Here is a 16,307-nt window from a genome sequence, read left to right as displayed (position 1 = left end):
GACATGACAAATAAGTGCAATAAGAAATGCCAAACTGGATCCTGGATTAGAAGGAGAAAAGAATTAAGTACGTATTATTGGTACTTAATTATTTACTTATTTATTTATTGGCAGAAGCTGGAGTTCAGTAGACAGAGGCAAAAAACTGGGAAGACTAAGGTAAATACAGTTCATAAAGTCAAAAGTAACAGGGTGTTACACAGAGAAATCCAGAGATGTCTGGAGGGTCTCCCTTTAGTATTCAGCAGAATACTGACCAGTGCATGTATAGGAGAAAACTACCCAACGGTGGGGAGAGAATCAGCTAAGAGGATTACAAAGAAGAATGCCTGCTCCTCACACAAGATAGAAAATAGTGCATGCTCCTACCAGACAAAATGGAAAACTTCCCAATTCGTGGGGAACTGGTTACACTAGAGAGTCTTCCCTTCTGAGTAGTGGGGAATAATTAGGCCCTAGACTAATTATTACAGGGAGAACACTCCACTCTTCACTCTTCAAACAAATCATAAAAGACACAAAAGGATCAAATGATTTCCAAGTAAGTTAACTGCATTCAAGAATAAAACTTAAGAAAATTTATAGGAAGATAAAAAAATAATCAAGCACCAAGTATATTAATAATCACAATGAGTGGTGATCAATCAAAAGTTACCAGACATAAAGAAGGAGGAAAATGTGATTGATAAGGAGGACCAAAAAAATCAACTGAAACCCATCTAGAATTGACCCAAATGTTAAAATTAGCAACAAGGTCACTAAAATAATTATTATACGGGGTACCTGGGTGGCTCAGTCGGTTAAGCATCCATCTCTCTCTTTTTTTTTTTAATTTCTGAGAGAAAGAGAGAGAGAGACAGCATGAGCAGCATGAACTCTTGAGTTCAGCTGCTCAGGTCACAATATCACAGTCATGAGATCGAGCCCCACATAAGGCTCCATGCTGGGTGTGGAGCCTGCTTGGGATTCTCTCTGTCCTTCCCATTTGCATGCACATGTGCACACAGTTGCACACACTCGTGCTCTCTCTCTCAAAATAAATAAACTTAAAAACATAAAATCTTTAAAAAAACTAGGAAGACAGTTCAACACCATTCATATCAGGGAAATACAAATCAAAACCACAATGAGATATCACCTCATACTTGTCAGGATGGCTAAAATCAAAAACTCAAGAAACAACAAGTGTTGGGGCGCGTAGGTGGTTCAATTGGTTAAGTGTTCGACTTTGGCTCAGGTCATGACCTCACAGTTGGTGAGTTCTGGAACCACATCAGGCTCTGTGCTAACAGCTCAGAGCCTGCAGCCTGCTTTGGATTCTGTGTCTTCCTCTTTCTGCTCCTCCCCACCCACATGCATCTCTCTCTCTCAAAAATAAATAAACATTAAAAAAAAAATTTAAGAAACAAGTGTTGGCAAGGATGTAGAAAAAAAGGAACATTCTTGCACTGCTGGTAGGAATGCAAATTGGTGCAGCTACTCTAGAAAATAGTATGGATGTTCCTCAAAATGTTAAAACTAGAACTACCCTATGATCCAGTAACTGCATTACTGGGTATTTACCCAAAGAATATGAAAACACTAATTCAAGGGGATATATGCATCCCTTTGATTATAGTAGCATTATGTACAATAGCCATGGTATGGAAGCAGCCCAAGAATCCACTGATAGAGGAATGGATAATGAAGATGTGTATACACACACACACACACACACACTCAAAAATACTACAGAATATCACTGAGCCATAAAAACAATGAAATATTGCCATTTGCAATGACATGGATGGAGCTAGATAGTATTATACTCACTGAAATAAGTCAGTTCAAGAAGATAAATACCATATGATTTCACGCATATGTGAAATTTAGGATACAAAACAAAAAGCAAAGAAAGAAATGAAGAAGAGAGACAGATCAAGAAACAGACTCTTAACTATAGACAACAAACTGATGGTTACCAAAGGGGTTGTGGGTGGGGAGATGGGTAAAATAGGTGACAGGATTAAAGAGTACACTTATCATGATGGGCACTGAGTAATGTATGGAATTGTTGAATCACTATACTGTACACCTAAAACTAATATAACACTGTATGTTCACTGTAATGGAATTAAAATTAAAAAGTTAATTAAAAATTCAGAAATCATATTACAAAAAAGATCTCACAAGGTGATATTACTAAAGATTCTACAGACATTTAAAAGATAATAAGGGGGGAAGTACCTGGGTGACTCAGTCAGTTAAACATTCAACTTTGGCTCAGATCATGATCTCACAATTTGTGAGTTAAAGCCCCACTTTAGGCTCACTGCTGTCAATGAGGAGCCTGCTTCAGATCCTGTCTCACTCTCTCTCTGACCCTCCCATGCTCCCACTCTCTCTCATAAATAAACATTTTAAAAAAAGATTAACCTGAATAGACCTACATCTTTTAAGGAAATTAAAATTTTTGTGAAAAACCATCTCACAAAGAATAATTTAGGCTTCAGTAACATCACTGGTGAAGTCAACAGGAACACATAATAAAAATTTACATGAACTCTTCCACAAAACTGGGAGAAAAAAAGACAGAAAGAAATGCTTCCCAATTTATTCTATTCTTCCCAACATTTCTCCAATACCAAAACCAAAGACTTAAGAAGAAAACTACAGACCAGTATTCCTTAACACAAAATCTATAATAAAATACTAGCAAATGGAATCAAGCAGTCTATTAAAAGGGTCATATACCATGACCAAGTGGGATATAATCCAGGGATACAAGAGAAGACCCACACAGGAAAACCAATCATTGTAATATACCATGTAACAGAATGAAGGGAGGAAAACACATAATCATCTCAACAGATGTAGAAAAGTCATCTGACAAGTTCAATATCTTTTCTTGAGAAGAACACTTAAATAAAGAAGAGGACATACTCAACCTGATAAACAGCATCTATGAAAAACCCACAACTAACATAATATTTAATGGTGAAGGACTGAAAGCTTTTTTCCTAAAATCAGAAACAAGACAAAGATACTCATTCTTGCCACTTCTGTTAAACAATATACTGGAATTTCTAGCCAGGGCAGTTAAGCAAGAATAATAAATAAAAAATAGCCAGATTGGAAAGAAGTAAAATTATCACTATTCACAGATGACATGATCCTATACACAGAACGCTAAAAAGTCTACAAGAAAACTATTAGGGCTAACAAGCAAGTTCAATAATAACACAAAATGAACATTTTAAAAAATTCACTTGTATATCCATATACTTGCAATGAACAATATGGAAATGAAATTAAGAAACTAATTCTACTTACTAATAAAATATTTGCAATAAACTTAAGTAAGCAGAATTAAGACTTCAACACCAAAAGCTACAAATCATCACTTAAAAACATTAAAGAAGACTTAGAAATAGAAACACACCCTGAGTTCATGGACTCAAAGACTTAGTATCCTTACAAAAGCAAACAAAAGCAATACACCTAAAAATGATACACATTCAATGGAATCCCAATCAAAATCCGGTTGCTCATTTTGCAAAAAAAGAATAAGCTGATCCTAAAATTCATATAGCATTACAGGGACCCTGAAATAGTCAAAACAATCTTGAAATAGAAGAATGAAGTTGGAAGATTTATATTTCAGAATTTTTAAAATCATTACAAAGCTACAATAATCAAAACAGTGTGGTATGACCACTATGATGGACACATTCATNATATGGGTTTATTATATATATTATATATATTTATATATATGATCAATTAATTTTTTAAGCTAATGTCAAGACCATCAACGGGGAGAAAAAGCCTTTCAACAAATGGTGCTGAGAAAGCTGCATATTAATATTCAAAAGACTAACTATGGATTCTTACCTTATACAAAACATAACAAAAAGAACACAAAATGGGTCAAAGACCTAAATAAAGCACACCAGAAATTACATACAATGGAATATTATTCAATCATAAAATGGATTCAAGTACTACTAATATAATACCACTAAAATAGTACTACTAAGTGAAAGACGTCAGACACAATAAGCCACATATTTGTAGCTACAACTATAAAATTCTTAGAAGCAAACATAGGTATAAATCTTCATGACCCTGTTTTAAGCAAAGTTTCTTAAATATGACAACAAATACACAAAAACTAAAATAGATCATTTGGACTTCACCAATACTAGAAACTTTTGTGCACCAAAGGACATTATCAAGAACAAAATGACAACCAACAAACTGGAAAAAATATTTGCAAATCATACATCTAGTAAGAATCTGCTATCCAAAATTTATAAAGAACTCTCACAACTCAACAATAAAAAGGTAAATAACACCATTAAAAAGTGAACAAAGAAAAAATAAAGAAAAGAACTTGAATAGACATTTCTCCCAAGAATGGTCAATAAGCAAGTGGAAAGATACTCAACATTATTAGTAATTAACGAAATATCAATCAAAACCATAATGACATACCATTTCACAACAACGACTATAACTTTTTTTAAACCAGAAAATAAATATTTTCAAGGACACAGAGAAACTGTAACTCTCATACACTATTGGTAGAAATGTAAATAGTGCAACCATTATGGAAAAAAGGTTGAAAGTCAATCAAAAAGTTAAAAATAAGGTTACCATATAACCCAAGAATTCCACTCCTACATACACCCAGGAGAATTTAAAATATACATTTACACAAAAGCTTGTACACTAATGTTCATGGCAACATTATTCATAACCAAAATTGGAAACAGCCTAAATATCCATCAACTGATGAATGAATAAAACAAAATGTGGTACCCATATAATTAAATATTGTTCGGCCACAGAAAGGAATCAAGTACAAGCATACTTCACTGTGCTTCACAGATACTGTTTTTTACAAACTGAAGTTTTGTAGCAACTCTGCATCAAACAAGCATAGGTGCCATTTTTCCAACAGCATTTGCTCACTTCCTGCCCCTATCACATTTTGATAATTCTCACAATATTTCAAACTTTTGCATTATATTTTTTTGGCAATCTATGACCAATGTGCGCCTGAACTCACAACCCTGAGATCAAGAGTCACATGCTGTACTGACAGCCAGCTAAGGTGTCCCAGCAATGAAGTTTTTTTTAATAAGAAGTATATATAATTTTTTTAGACATAATGTTACTACACACTTAACAGACTACAGTTTTATTGTAAAAATAACTTTTATACATACTGGGAAACCAAAAATTTCATTTGACTTGCTTTACTGCAGTGCACCATAAACAAACTTCAATATCTCTGGGTATGCCTATACTGAAATATGTTACAATATGGAAGAATGCTGGAAATATTATTATGCTAAGTAAAATAAGCCTCAAGCAAAAGGCCATTTATTATGTTTCCATTAATATGAAATGTCCAGAACAGACAAATCTATAGAGATACAAAGTAGATTTGTGGTTGCCAAGAAGTGAAGGGACAGGGAAATATGGAGTGACTATTTAATGGGTACAAGTTTTCTCTGGGATGATGAAAATTTTCTGAAATTAGATTTGATAATGGTTGCACACCTCTTAAAAACCAATGAACTGTACATTTTATTAACACAGTTAAAATAGTGAGTTCTATGTTACGTCAATGTTCTTTAAAATAAACCAAATCAGTTAAAAAGAGTTTTTAAAAATTTTTTCTAATGTTTATTTATTTTTGAGAGGAAGACAGAGTGCAAGCAGGGGAGTAACAGAGAGACAGGGAGACACAGAATTTGAAGCAAGCTCCAGGCTCTGAGCTGTCAGCAGGGTCTGATGTGGGACTCTAACTCATGAACATGACCTGAGCCAAAGTCAGACATTTAACCAACTGAGCCACTCAGGCACCCCAGTTAAATAGAGTTTTAACAAACTGAAGACAACTGTTACATCTGGAAAGGCAGAGAGGGGACCAGGATTAAAGTAGTGGCCAAAAATGACCTGATTTACAATGGAATAGAATAGAAAACCTAGATATGGACCCACAACTATACTGTCAACTAATCTTCGACAAAGCAGAAAAGAATATCCAATGGAAAAAAGACAGTCTCTTCAACAAATGGTATTGGGAAAACCAGACAGCAACATGCAGAAGAGTAAGACTGGACCACTTTCTTACACCATCAACACACAAAAAAATTCAAAATGGATAAAAGACCTAAATGTGAGACAGGAAACCATCAAAATCCTTGAGAATACCAGCAGCAATCTCTTTGACCTTGTCCACTTAGCAACTTCTCACTAACTACGTTCCAGGAGGCAAGAGAAACAAAAGCAAACATGAACTACTTGGATTTCAAGATAAAAAGCTTCTGCACAGCAAAGAAACAATCAACAAAAATAAAAGGTAGGCTATGGAATGGGAGAAGATATTTGCAAATGACATACCTGATAAAGAGTTAGTAACCAAGCTTATAAAGAACTTATTAAACTCAACACCCAAAATACAAATAATCCAGTTAAGAAATGAGAAGACATGAAAAGACATTTTTTTCCAAAGAAGACATCCAGATGGGTAACAGACACAGGAAAAGATGCTCAACATCACTCACTATCAGGGAAACACAAATTAAAACCATGATAAGATACCACCTTACACCTATCAGAATGGCTAAAATTAACAACAGAGGAAATAACAAATGTTGGCAAGGATGTAGAGAATCCATCTGCTGGTGGGAATACAAACTGGCGCAGCCATTTGTATGCAGGCTCCTCAAAAAGTTAAAAATAGAACTACCTTACTATCCAGCAATTACACTACTAGGTATTAACCCAAAGGATACAAAAATACAGATTTGAAGGGGTACATGCACCCTGATCTTTATTGCAACATTATCAACAATAGCCAAACTACTGAAAAAGAGCAAATGTCCATTGACTGGTGAATGGATAAAAATGTACACACACACACACACACACACACACACACACACACACACACACACAGGAATATTACTTAGTCATCAAAAATAAGTAAATCTTGCCATTTTCAACAATATGAATGGAGCTAAAGTATATTATGCTAAGCAAAATAAGTTAGAGAAAGACAAATACTTTATGAATTCACTTACATGTGGAATTTAGGAACCAAAACATGAACATATAGGAAGGGGAGAAAAAGAGAGAACTAAGCAACAGAGAGAACAAACTAAGGGCTAAGGGAGGGCAGTAGGTAAGGAATGAGCTAAATGGGTGATGGGTATTAAGGGCACCTGTTATGATGAGCACTGGTTATTACATGTAAGTGATAAATCACTAAATTCTATTCCTGAAACCAATATTATTACACTATATGTTAACTAGAATTTAAATAAAAATTTAGAAGGAAAAAAATGATCTGATCTAATTTACATATCATGTCAAAAGAGCCTAAGTATAACATCAAATAATATTAAACCAATTTTAATAAATCAGACTTTTAAAAATTTTTTACTATTTTTGAGAGAGAGAAAGAAAGAATAAAAGCAGGAGATGGGCAGAGAGAGAGGGAGACACAGAATCTGTAGCAGGCTCCAGACTCCAAGCTATCATCACAAAGCCGGACGTAGGGCTTGAACACACCAACTGCAAGATCAAGACCTGAGCCAAATTTGGATGCTTAACTGACTGAGCCACTCAGGCACCCCTGAATTAATCAGACTTTAATATGCTTTAAAAAAAAAAAAAAGTCATTTTAAGGGCACCTGGGTAGCTCAGTTGGTTAACCAGCCAACTTCAATTCAGGTCATGATCTCACAGTCTGAGAGTTAGAGCCCCGTGACAGGCTCTGTGCTGACAGCTCAGAACCTGGAACCTCCTTCGAATTCTGTGCCTCCCTCTCTCTCTGCCCCTCCCCCACTCGCACTCTGTCTCTGTCTCTCTCTCTCTCTCAAAAATAAACAAACATTTTAAAAAGTTAGAATAAATGTTTTAAAGGAGAAGAAGAGGGGCGCCTGGGTGGCTCAGATGGTTAAACATCTGATTTCAGCTTAGATCATGATCTCATGGTTTGTGAGTTCAAGCCTGGCATCCTGTGCTGACAGCTCAGAGCCCGACGCGGGGCTCAAACCCACAAACCATGAGATCATAACCTCAGCCGAAGTTGGACACTTAACTGACTGAGCCACTCAGGCGCCCCAATAAACAAACATTTAAAAAATGTTTTTAATAAATAAAATTTTTTTTTAAATAAAGGAAAAGAGAAGGGATCGTTATTCAAACACTATTCCCTGAAAAAGACTTGTAGTACATATTGAAAAAGGCTGACATCCCTTGTTGCTTCACCTATTCAATCTTGTTTTGTACGTTCTGGAAGTTCTTAACAATGCATCTCCTTGCCTCTACTCAAAGTCTTCAGTGGGTAAATGGATAAAGCCAAATAACAGCAACCACAACAACAACAAAAAAAGCTGCACCATGTTATATTTAGTCCAAACCCCATTAATTCAGACTTTACTGAACAGAGAGTCTTCATAGCAATAAAAATGGTAATAGAATTAGACTATTCCATGAGTTAACAATGACTTCCCAGCATGGACGTATGCTCAATAAGTATTTCTTAAATGAAAAAGAAAATGGGTAAGGGGCATTAAGGTATCTACTCCTGAAATCACTGTTTAACTATATGCTAACTTGGATGTAAATTTAAAAATAAATATTTTTTTAGGGGCGCCTGGGTGGCTTAGTCGGTTAAGCGTCCGACTTTCGCTTAGGTCATGATCTCGTGGTTCGTGGGTTCGAGTCCCGCATCGGGCTCTGTGTTGACTGCCAGCTCAGAGCCTGGAGCCTGTTTCAGTCTGTGACCCCCTCTCTCTCTGACCCTCCCCTGCTCACGCTGTCTCTCTCTCTCTCTCCTAGAAATAAATAAAATATTTTTAAAAAATTTAAAAAAAAATAAAAAAATAAAAATAAAAATAAATATTTTTTAAAAAGAAAAAGATATATATGTAATTTAATGGTATGAGTCATTATTTCAATCATTTTACTCAACAAAGCACAGGGGACACAGGCAAAAAAAATAAACAAAATTCCTCTTTACAGAATTTTGGTTTAGCAGAGTCATAACTAAGCTTGATTTTACTTAACTCATTTTTGTTAATGTTTATTCATTTTTGAGAGAGAGACAAGCACGAATAGGGGAGAAGCAGAGAGAGAGTGGGAGGCACAGAATCCGAAGCAGGCTCCAGGCTCTGAGCTGTTAGCACAGAGCCCAATGCAGGGCTTGAACTCACAAACTGTGAGATCATGACCTGAGTCAAAGTTGGATGCTTAACTGACTGAGCCACGCAAAGTGCCCCTTATTTAACTGATTTTTAAAAATAGGAGTACCTCCCTTGCTCTCTGCCCAAAAAGTTTCAGATCCAGTCAGATATTTGAGGAGCATCCACTATAGAATAAGCCATGCATTAAGTGAACTGCTGAATGAACTCTAAAGCACTAGCCATATATAAGATACCACTTTCAATTCTCTTGGTCACATCTACATTAAATATCCTGAAGAAATGAAAAATTTCGCCAACTTCATTTACCTGTACATAAATATACAAACTCTTCCATTTTGGAAAACTAATTTATTTCACTGCTTTCAAAAGGGTATTTTCTACTGCTTAGGAGAAAAACCCTTAATTTATTCCTTTAACAAATATTTATCGAATGCCTATTTTGTCCCAGGCACTGTTCCTGATGCTGACAATGAAAAAGATTCCCTGCTCTCATAGAGCTCACGTGCCAGGAGACAGAGACTGGCATCAATAAAAAGGTACACTCTATGTTAAACAGCAAGCAATATGAATAAAAATAAAGCATGGAAAGAAAAGTACAAGCCAAAAGGAGAGTAAACAAAAGGCAGAAGTATGTTATAACTTTACGTAGACCAAGAAGGAGTCATCAAAAAGGTAACATTTGGACAGATGGCTTCACAGGTGAATTCCACCTAACATCTAAAGAAGAATACCTATTCTTCTCAAACTACTCCAAAAAAACCCCAAATAAAAACAAAGAGAAAAGCAATGAGCACTTCCAAATTTACCAAAACCACATAAAGACACACACACACAAAAGAGAATTATAGGCCAATATCTCTGATGAACACAGATGCAAAAATCCTCAACAGAATATTAGTAAACCAAATCCAACAGTACATTTAAAAAAATCATTCACCACAATCAGGTGAGATTAATTCCTGGGATGTAAGGGTAGTCCAATATTTGCAAATCAATCAACGACATACATCACATCAACAAGAGAAAGGATAAAAACCTATGATTATTTCAACAGATGAAGAAAAAGCATTTGAGAAAGTACAACATCCATTCATGATTTTAAAGAACCCAACAAAGTAGGTTGAGAGGGAACATACCACAAAATAATAAGTCCTTATGTGAAAATCCCACAGCTAACATCATCCTCAATTGTGAAAAACTAAGAGCATTTGCCCTAAATTCAGTAACAAGAAGGATGTCCACTCACCACTTTATTCAACATAGTACTCAAAGTCCCAACCACAGCAATCAGCACAAAAAGAAATAAAAGGCATCCAAATTGGTAAAGAAGAAGTCAAACTCTCACTATTTGCAGATGACAGGGTACAATATGTAGAAAACCCTAAAGACTCCACCTAAAAAATACTAGAACTGAAAAACGAATTCAGTCAAGTTGCAGAATACATCAATATACAGAATCTGTTGCATTTCTATATACCAATAATGAAGAAGCAGAAAGAAAAATTAAGGAAACAATTCCATACACAATTATACAAAACATTTTTAAAAAATACATCTAGGAATAAACCTAACCAATGAGGTGAAAGACTTGTACTCCAAAAACTATAAAAACACTGATGAAAGAAATTGAAGATGACACAAATAATGGAAAGGTATTCAACGCTCACGGAATAGAAGAACAAATATTGTTAAAATGTCCCTACTATCCAAAACAATCTACAGATTTAAGGCAATCCCTATCAAAATACCAACAGCATTTTCACAGAACTAGAGCAAACAATCCTAAAATTTATATGGAACCACAAAAGATCCTGAATAGCCAAAGCAATCTTGATAAAGAAAAACAAAACGAGGGGCGCCTGGGTGGCTTAGTCGGTTAAGCGTCTGACTTTCGCTTAGGTCATGATCTCACGATTTGTGGGTTCGAGCCCCGCGTCGGGCTCTGTGCTGACTGCCAGCTCAGAGCCTGGAGCCTGTTTCAGTCTGTGACTCCCTCTCTCTCTGACCCTCCCCGGCTCACGCTGTCTCTCTCTCTCTCTCCTAGAAATAAATAAAATATTTAAAAAAAAAAATTTAAAAAAAAAAAGAAAAACAAAACGAGGCATCACAATCTCAGATTTTAAGATATACTACAGAGCTGTAGGATTCAAAACAGTATGGTACTGGCACAAAAATAGACACAAAGATCAACAGAACAGAAAACCCAGAAATTAACCCACAATTATAAGTTCAATCTTTGACAAAGGAGGCAAAAATATGCAATGGGAAAAAGACAGTCTTGGGACAACTGGGTGGCTCAGTACATTAAGAATCTGACTCTTAGGGAAACTATGTACTGTGATGTAAAAGTCTGGGCAAAATGTATATAATCCTTGTATATAAATTGTGTATTTGATTATAATTACTGATTGTAAAGATTTAATAAAATATGTAAATATTCTGAAAAAAAAAAAAGAATCTGACTCTTGACTTTGGCTCAGGTCATGATCTCACAGTTCATGAGATTGAGCCTTGCATCAGGCTCTACGCTGACAGTGTGGAGCCTGCTAGGGATATTCTCTCTCTCTCACTCTCCCTCTCTCTCTCTCTCCCCCTCCCTCCCTCCCCCCTGCCCTGCCCTCACCCCACTCACACACTCTCATCTCTCTCAAATAAACATTAAAAAAAAAAGGAAAAATTCTCTCAACACATGGTATTGGGAAAACTGCACAGACACATGCTAAAGAATGAAACTGGACCACTTTCTTATACCATACACAAAAATAACTCAAAATGGATTAAAGACCTAAATGTGGGACCTAAAACCATAAAAATCCTAGAAAAGAGCACAGACAGTAATTCCTCTGACACTGGCCACACCAACATTTTTCTAGATATGTCTCCTAAGACAAGGGAAACAAAAGCAACAACAATAAAAACAAAAAGAAAGAAAAAAACTATTGGTAATACATCAAAATAAACAGCTTTTGCACAGTGAAGGAAACAAAACTGAAAAACAACCTACTGAATGGGAGAAGATATTTGCAAATGATATCTCTGATAAGGGGTTAATATCCAAAATATATAAAGAACTTACACAAATCTACACCCAAAAAACAAATAATCCAATTAAAAAATAAGCAGTTTATGTGAACAGATATTTCTCCAAATAAGATATATACAGATGATCAACAGACACATAAAGAGATACTCAAGATCTAATCATCAGGGAAATGCAAATTAAAACCACAATCACCCCTGTCAGAATAACTAAAATCAGTAACACAAGAAACAACATGTGTGGAGAAAAAGGAACTCTTGTGCACTGTTGGTGGAACAGTAAACTGATGTAGCCACTGTAAAAAAAATATGGAAATTCTAAAAAAAAAAAAACGGAAATTCTTCAAAAACTTAAAAACAGAATACCATATGACCCACTAATCCCACTACTAGATATTTACTCAAAGAATACAAAACACTAATTTGAAAAAATATATGTACCCATATCTTAACTGCAGAATTATTTACAACAGCCAAATTATGGAAGGAATCCAAGTGTCCACTGACGGATGAATGGATAAAGAAGACATGATATGGGGCACCTTGCCAGCTCAGTCAACAGAGCATGCAACCCTTGATCTATACCCACACTGGGCATAGAACTCAACTAAAAGAAAGAAAACAAAAAAAAGAGGGGCACCTGGGTGGCTCAGGTCATGATCTCACGGTTCGTGAGTTCAAGCCCCAGATCAGGCTCTGTGCTGACAGCTCAGAGCCTGGAGCCTGCTTCAGATTCTGTGTCTCCCTCTCTCTCTGCTCCTCCCCCACCCATGCTCTGTCTTTCAAAAATAAATAAAAACATTAGAAAAAAATTTTTAAAAGAGAAGATGTGGTATTTATGTTCAATAAAATAATACTCAGACACAAAAAGGAATGAAATCTTGCTATTTGCAACAATATGGATGGAGCTAAATGGTATAATGCTAAGTGAAATAAGTCAAAGAAAGACAAGTATGATACGATTTCACTCAGAGGTGAAATTCACTAACTTAAATGTGAATTTAAGAAACGAAGCAAATGAAAAAAGAAAAACAAGGCAAACAAAAAAACTTAAATTCTTAAGTACTGAGAATGAACTGATGGTTACCAGGAGGATGATCAGGTGAAACAGGCGAAGAGGATTAAGAATACACTTAGGGACGCTTGGGTGGCTTAGTCGGTTAAGCGTCAAACTTTCGCTTAGGTCATGTTCTCGCGGTTCGTGGGTTCGAGCCCCGCGTCAGGCTCTGTGCTGACTGCCAGCTCAGAGCCTGGAGCCTGTTTCAGAGTCTGTGTCTCCCTCTCTCTCTGACCCTCCCCTGCTCACGCTGTCTCTCTCTCTCCTAGAAATAAATAAAACATTAAAAAATTAAAAAAAAAAAGAAAACAGTGAGTAATGTATAGAATTATTCAATCACTATAGATCTAAAACTAAAACAACACTGTTAATTACACTAAAATTAAAAAATAATTTTTAAGTTTTTTTACGTTAAAAAAATGTAAAAGGTTGCACCTGATCAAGCATGAAAAAGGTAAAAGATCCAGTGATACAAATATCTGGGGGATGATTACTCCTGGTAGAGGGCACAGTAAATGCAAAGTAAAAAAGTCTTGGGGTACCTTTCTCGCACCCAGCAACCCTAGAAGCTGCTCTTAGTTGGGGCCATCCTGCACCAAAGGCAGGAAGATGGTGACCACAAAGAAGATGAAAAAGTTGCTAGAGTTGATGTACTCTAGGCTTTAGCTCATAATGAAAAGTGCAAAGTACGTGCTGGGATAAAAGCATACTCTGAAAATGATGAGACATGGCAAAGTAAAATTGGTCATCCTCACCAACAACTGGTCAGCCTTGAGAAAATCTGTAACAGAACACTACGACATATTGGCCAAAACTAATGTCCATCACTACAGTGTCAATAATATTGAACTGGACACAGCATGTGGGAAACACTACAGAGTATGCACACTAGCTATCAGTGATCCAAGTGAGTCTGATAGCATTAGAAGCACGACAGCACAGAATAGTGAAAAGTGAATCATGCAAAATTTTTCTTTAATAAAAATGGCCAAAGCTTGTTAAAAAAAAAAAAAAGTTTAGAAGTAGAATTATGCCTGTTATGTTCAAGGAAATGAGGCTGGGGCAGCTGGGTAGCTCAGTCGGCTAAGCATCCCACTTCAGCTCAGGTCATGATTGATGAGTCTGAACCCCACATCGGGCTTGCTGCTGTCTGCACAGAACCCACTTCAGAGCCTCTGTCCCCCCCCCGCCCCTCTTCCACTCCTGCTCTCTTTCTCAAAAGTAAATAAAACATTAAAAAGAAAAGAAAAAGAGGCCAATGTGGTTGGAATAGAGTAAGCAAAAGAAAGAAGAGGAATTACATTAGGAGAGGATTCAAGACTAGAAAGCTAGATAATCTGTGACTTGTAGGCAATGTTAATTTCTAGTTCTTATACTAAATGAGATGGGAAGTTTCTGAGTATTTTGAACATAACATGATCTGTCTTAGATTTTTAAAAAAGATCACTCTGGTTTTTGCTATAATCTTACTGAGGGATAATCATGGCTTGGTCCAGGTTGGTAGCAGGAGGGGTGTAGTAGTCAGATCCAGATATGTAAAGATAGACCCATTTGTTATCCAATGCAAAAGATAGAGTCAAGGATAGTACCAAGGTTTGGGGCTGAGGTATCAAGGGGTTAAAGTTGCCAATTACTGACACAGGAAGGAAAAGCTATGTTCAAATATTATAACTGAATAGTGCCTCCCCCCACCCCAAATGACCACATCCTAATCCCTGGAACCTGTGAATATGTTACCTTACATGGCAAAAGGGATTCTGGAGGTATGATAATGATCCTGAGATAGGAAGATTATCAGAGTGGGCCCAACATATAATCACATGAGTCTTTATCAAGGGAGGCAGAGGGTCAGAGTCAGAGAAGAAAATATGACAACAGAATCAGGAAAAAGGGGAATGTGAAGATGGAAGCAAAGAGGCAGATATGTGAAAACAGAAGCTGAGGTTGCAGTGATGCCACTGCTGGCTTGGAATCTGAAAGAAGTTCATGAGCTAAGAAATGCAGGTAGCCTCTGAAAGCTGGAAAAAGCAAGGAAACCGATTCTTCCCAAGAGCCTCCAGAAAGAATGCAATTTTGTGGCCTATTGCAGACTTATGACCTCTGGAATTATAAAATGATAAGTTTGTGTTATTTTAAACTGCTAAATTTGTGGTAATTTGTTACAATAGCAACAGAAAATTAATGTAAATACAATAGTTTGAATGTTTAGAAATTAAGAACACTATACAAACAATCAGATTGTTTGTATTATAACAAAATCTCCTTCAGAGTTTGAAAACAATGCCATAGGACTAGAAAGTTATATACTCAGAAGGTATCATGTCAAGTTAAACAAATGTCTTAGCACCATAAACATCCTTATATACATAATTCAAAATAGGAGTTACAGCAGTCATAAATTAAATGATAATACAATATTTGGTCACATATGACCTGAAGACTAGTCTCTGAACCTCTGAACTGTGCCAAATTTGTACCTGATATAAACTCTAGAAGGGCTAACTCATCTATGGAGTGCATCGGTGGCTCAGTTGGTTAAGCGTCTAACTCTTGATTTTGGCTAGGGTCATGAACTCGTGATTTGTCAGTTTGAGCCCTGGGTGGGTTCCGTGCTGACAGTGCGGAGCCTGCTTGGGATTCTCTCCCTCTCTCCCTCTCTCTCTGCCCCTTGCCCCCCAAATAAATAAATAAGCTTAAAAAATAAAAATAAAAAGCCTGACTCTTCTCATTTTCTCCATAATGCTGGAAAAGCTGGAAGTTATTTTGGTTATACCCTAAATTAACAAAGAACCATAAAATGGATATAAGAGAAAGAAAGTAGGTTGATTTTTATATTTATCAAAAGAGGGCATGAGGTATAAAAAGTTAAGAAATACTCTAAAGCAATTCAGTTTTGGGATAAAGCCCTTGAATCCAGAGTATCCATAATTAATATATCACTATTTCTAGAAAATTAAAATACAACTATCTCTGTGTCTGTGAATGTGAACTACAACTTTACA

The 16,307-nt window shown here is 36.1% G+C and overlaps 1 protein-coding gene and 1 pseudogene across 14 annotated transcripts in view; one reads left to right on the top strand and one right to left on the bottom strand.

The window, feature by feature from the left end:
* The window catches only part of ABI2 (abl interactor 2), a 115,423-nt gene that overhangs the window by 87,881 nt on the left and 11,235 nt on the right, over positions 1 to 16,307 (bottom strand). The window lies entirely within an intron of this gene.
* Positions 13,915 to 14,262, top strand: LOC144217894 (large ribosomal subunit protein eL30 pseudogene; annotated as a pseudogene).

The sequence above is a fragment of the Crocuta crocuta genome, unplaced genomic scaffold (genome assembly GCF_008692635.1).
Source record: "Crocuta crocuta isolate KB4526 unplaced genomic scaffold, BGI_CrCroc_1.0 scaffold159, whole genome shotgun sequence".
NCBI classification, from domain to species: domain Eukaryota; kingdom Metazoa; phylum Chordata; class Mammalia; order Carnivora; family Hyaenidae; genus Crocuta; species Crocuta crocuta.
This window is presented reverse-complemented; position numbering and strand designations above follow the sequence as displayed.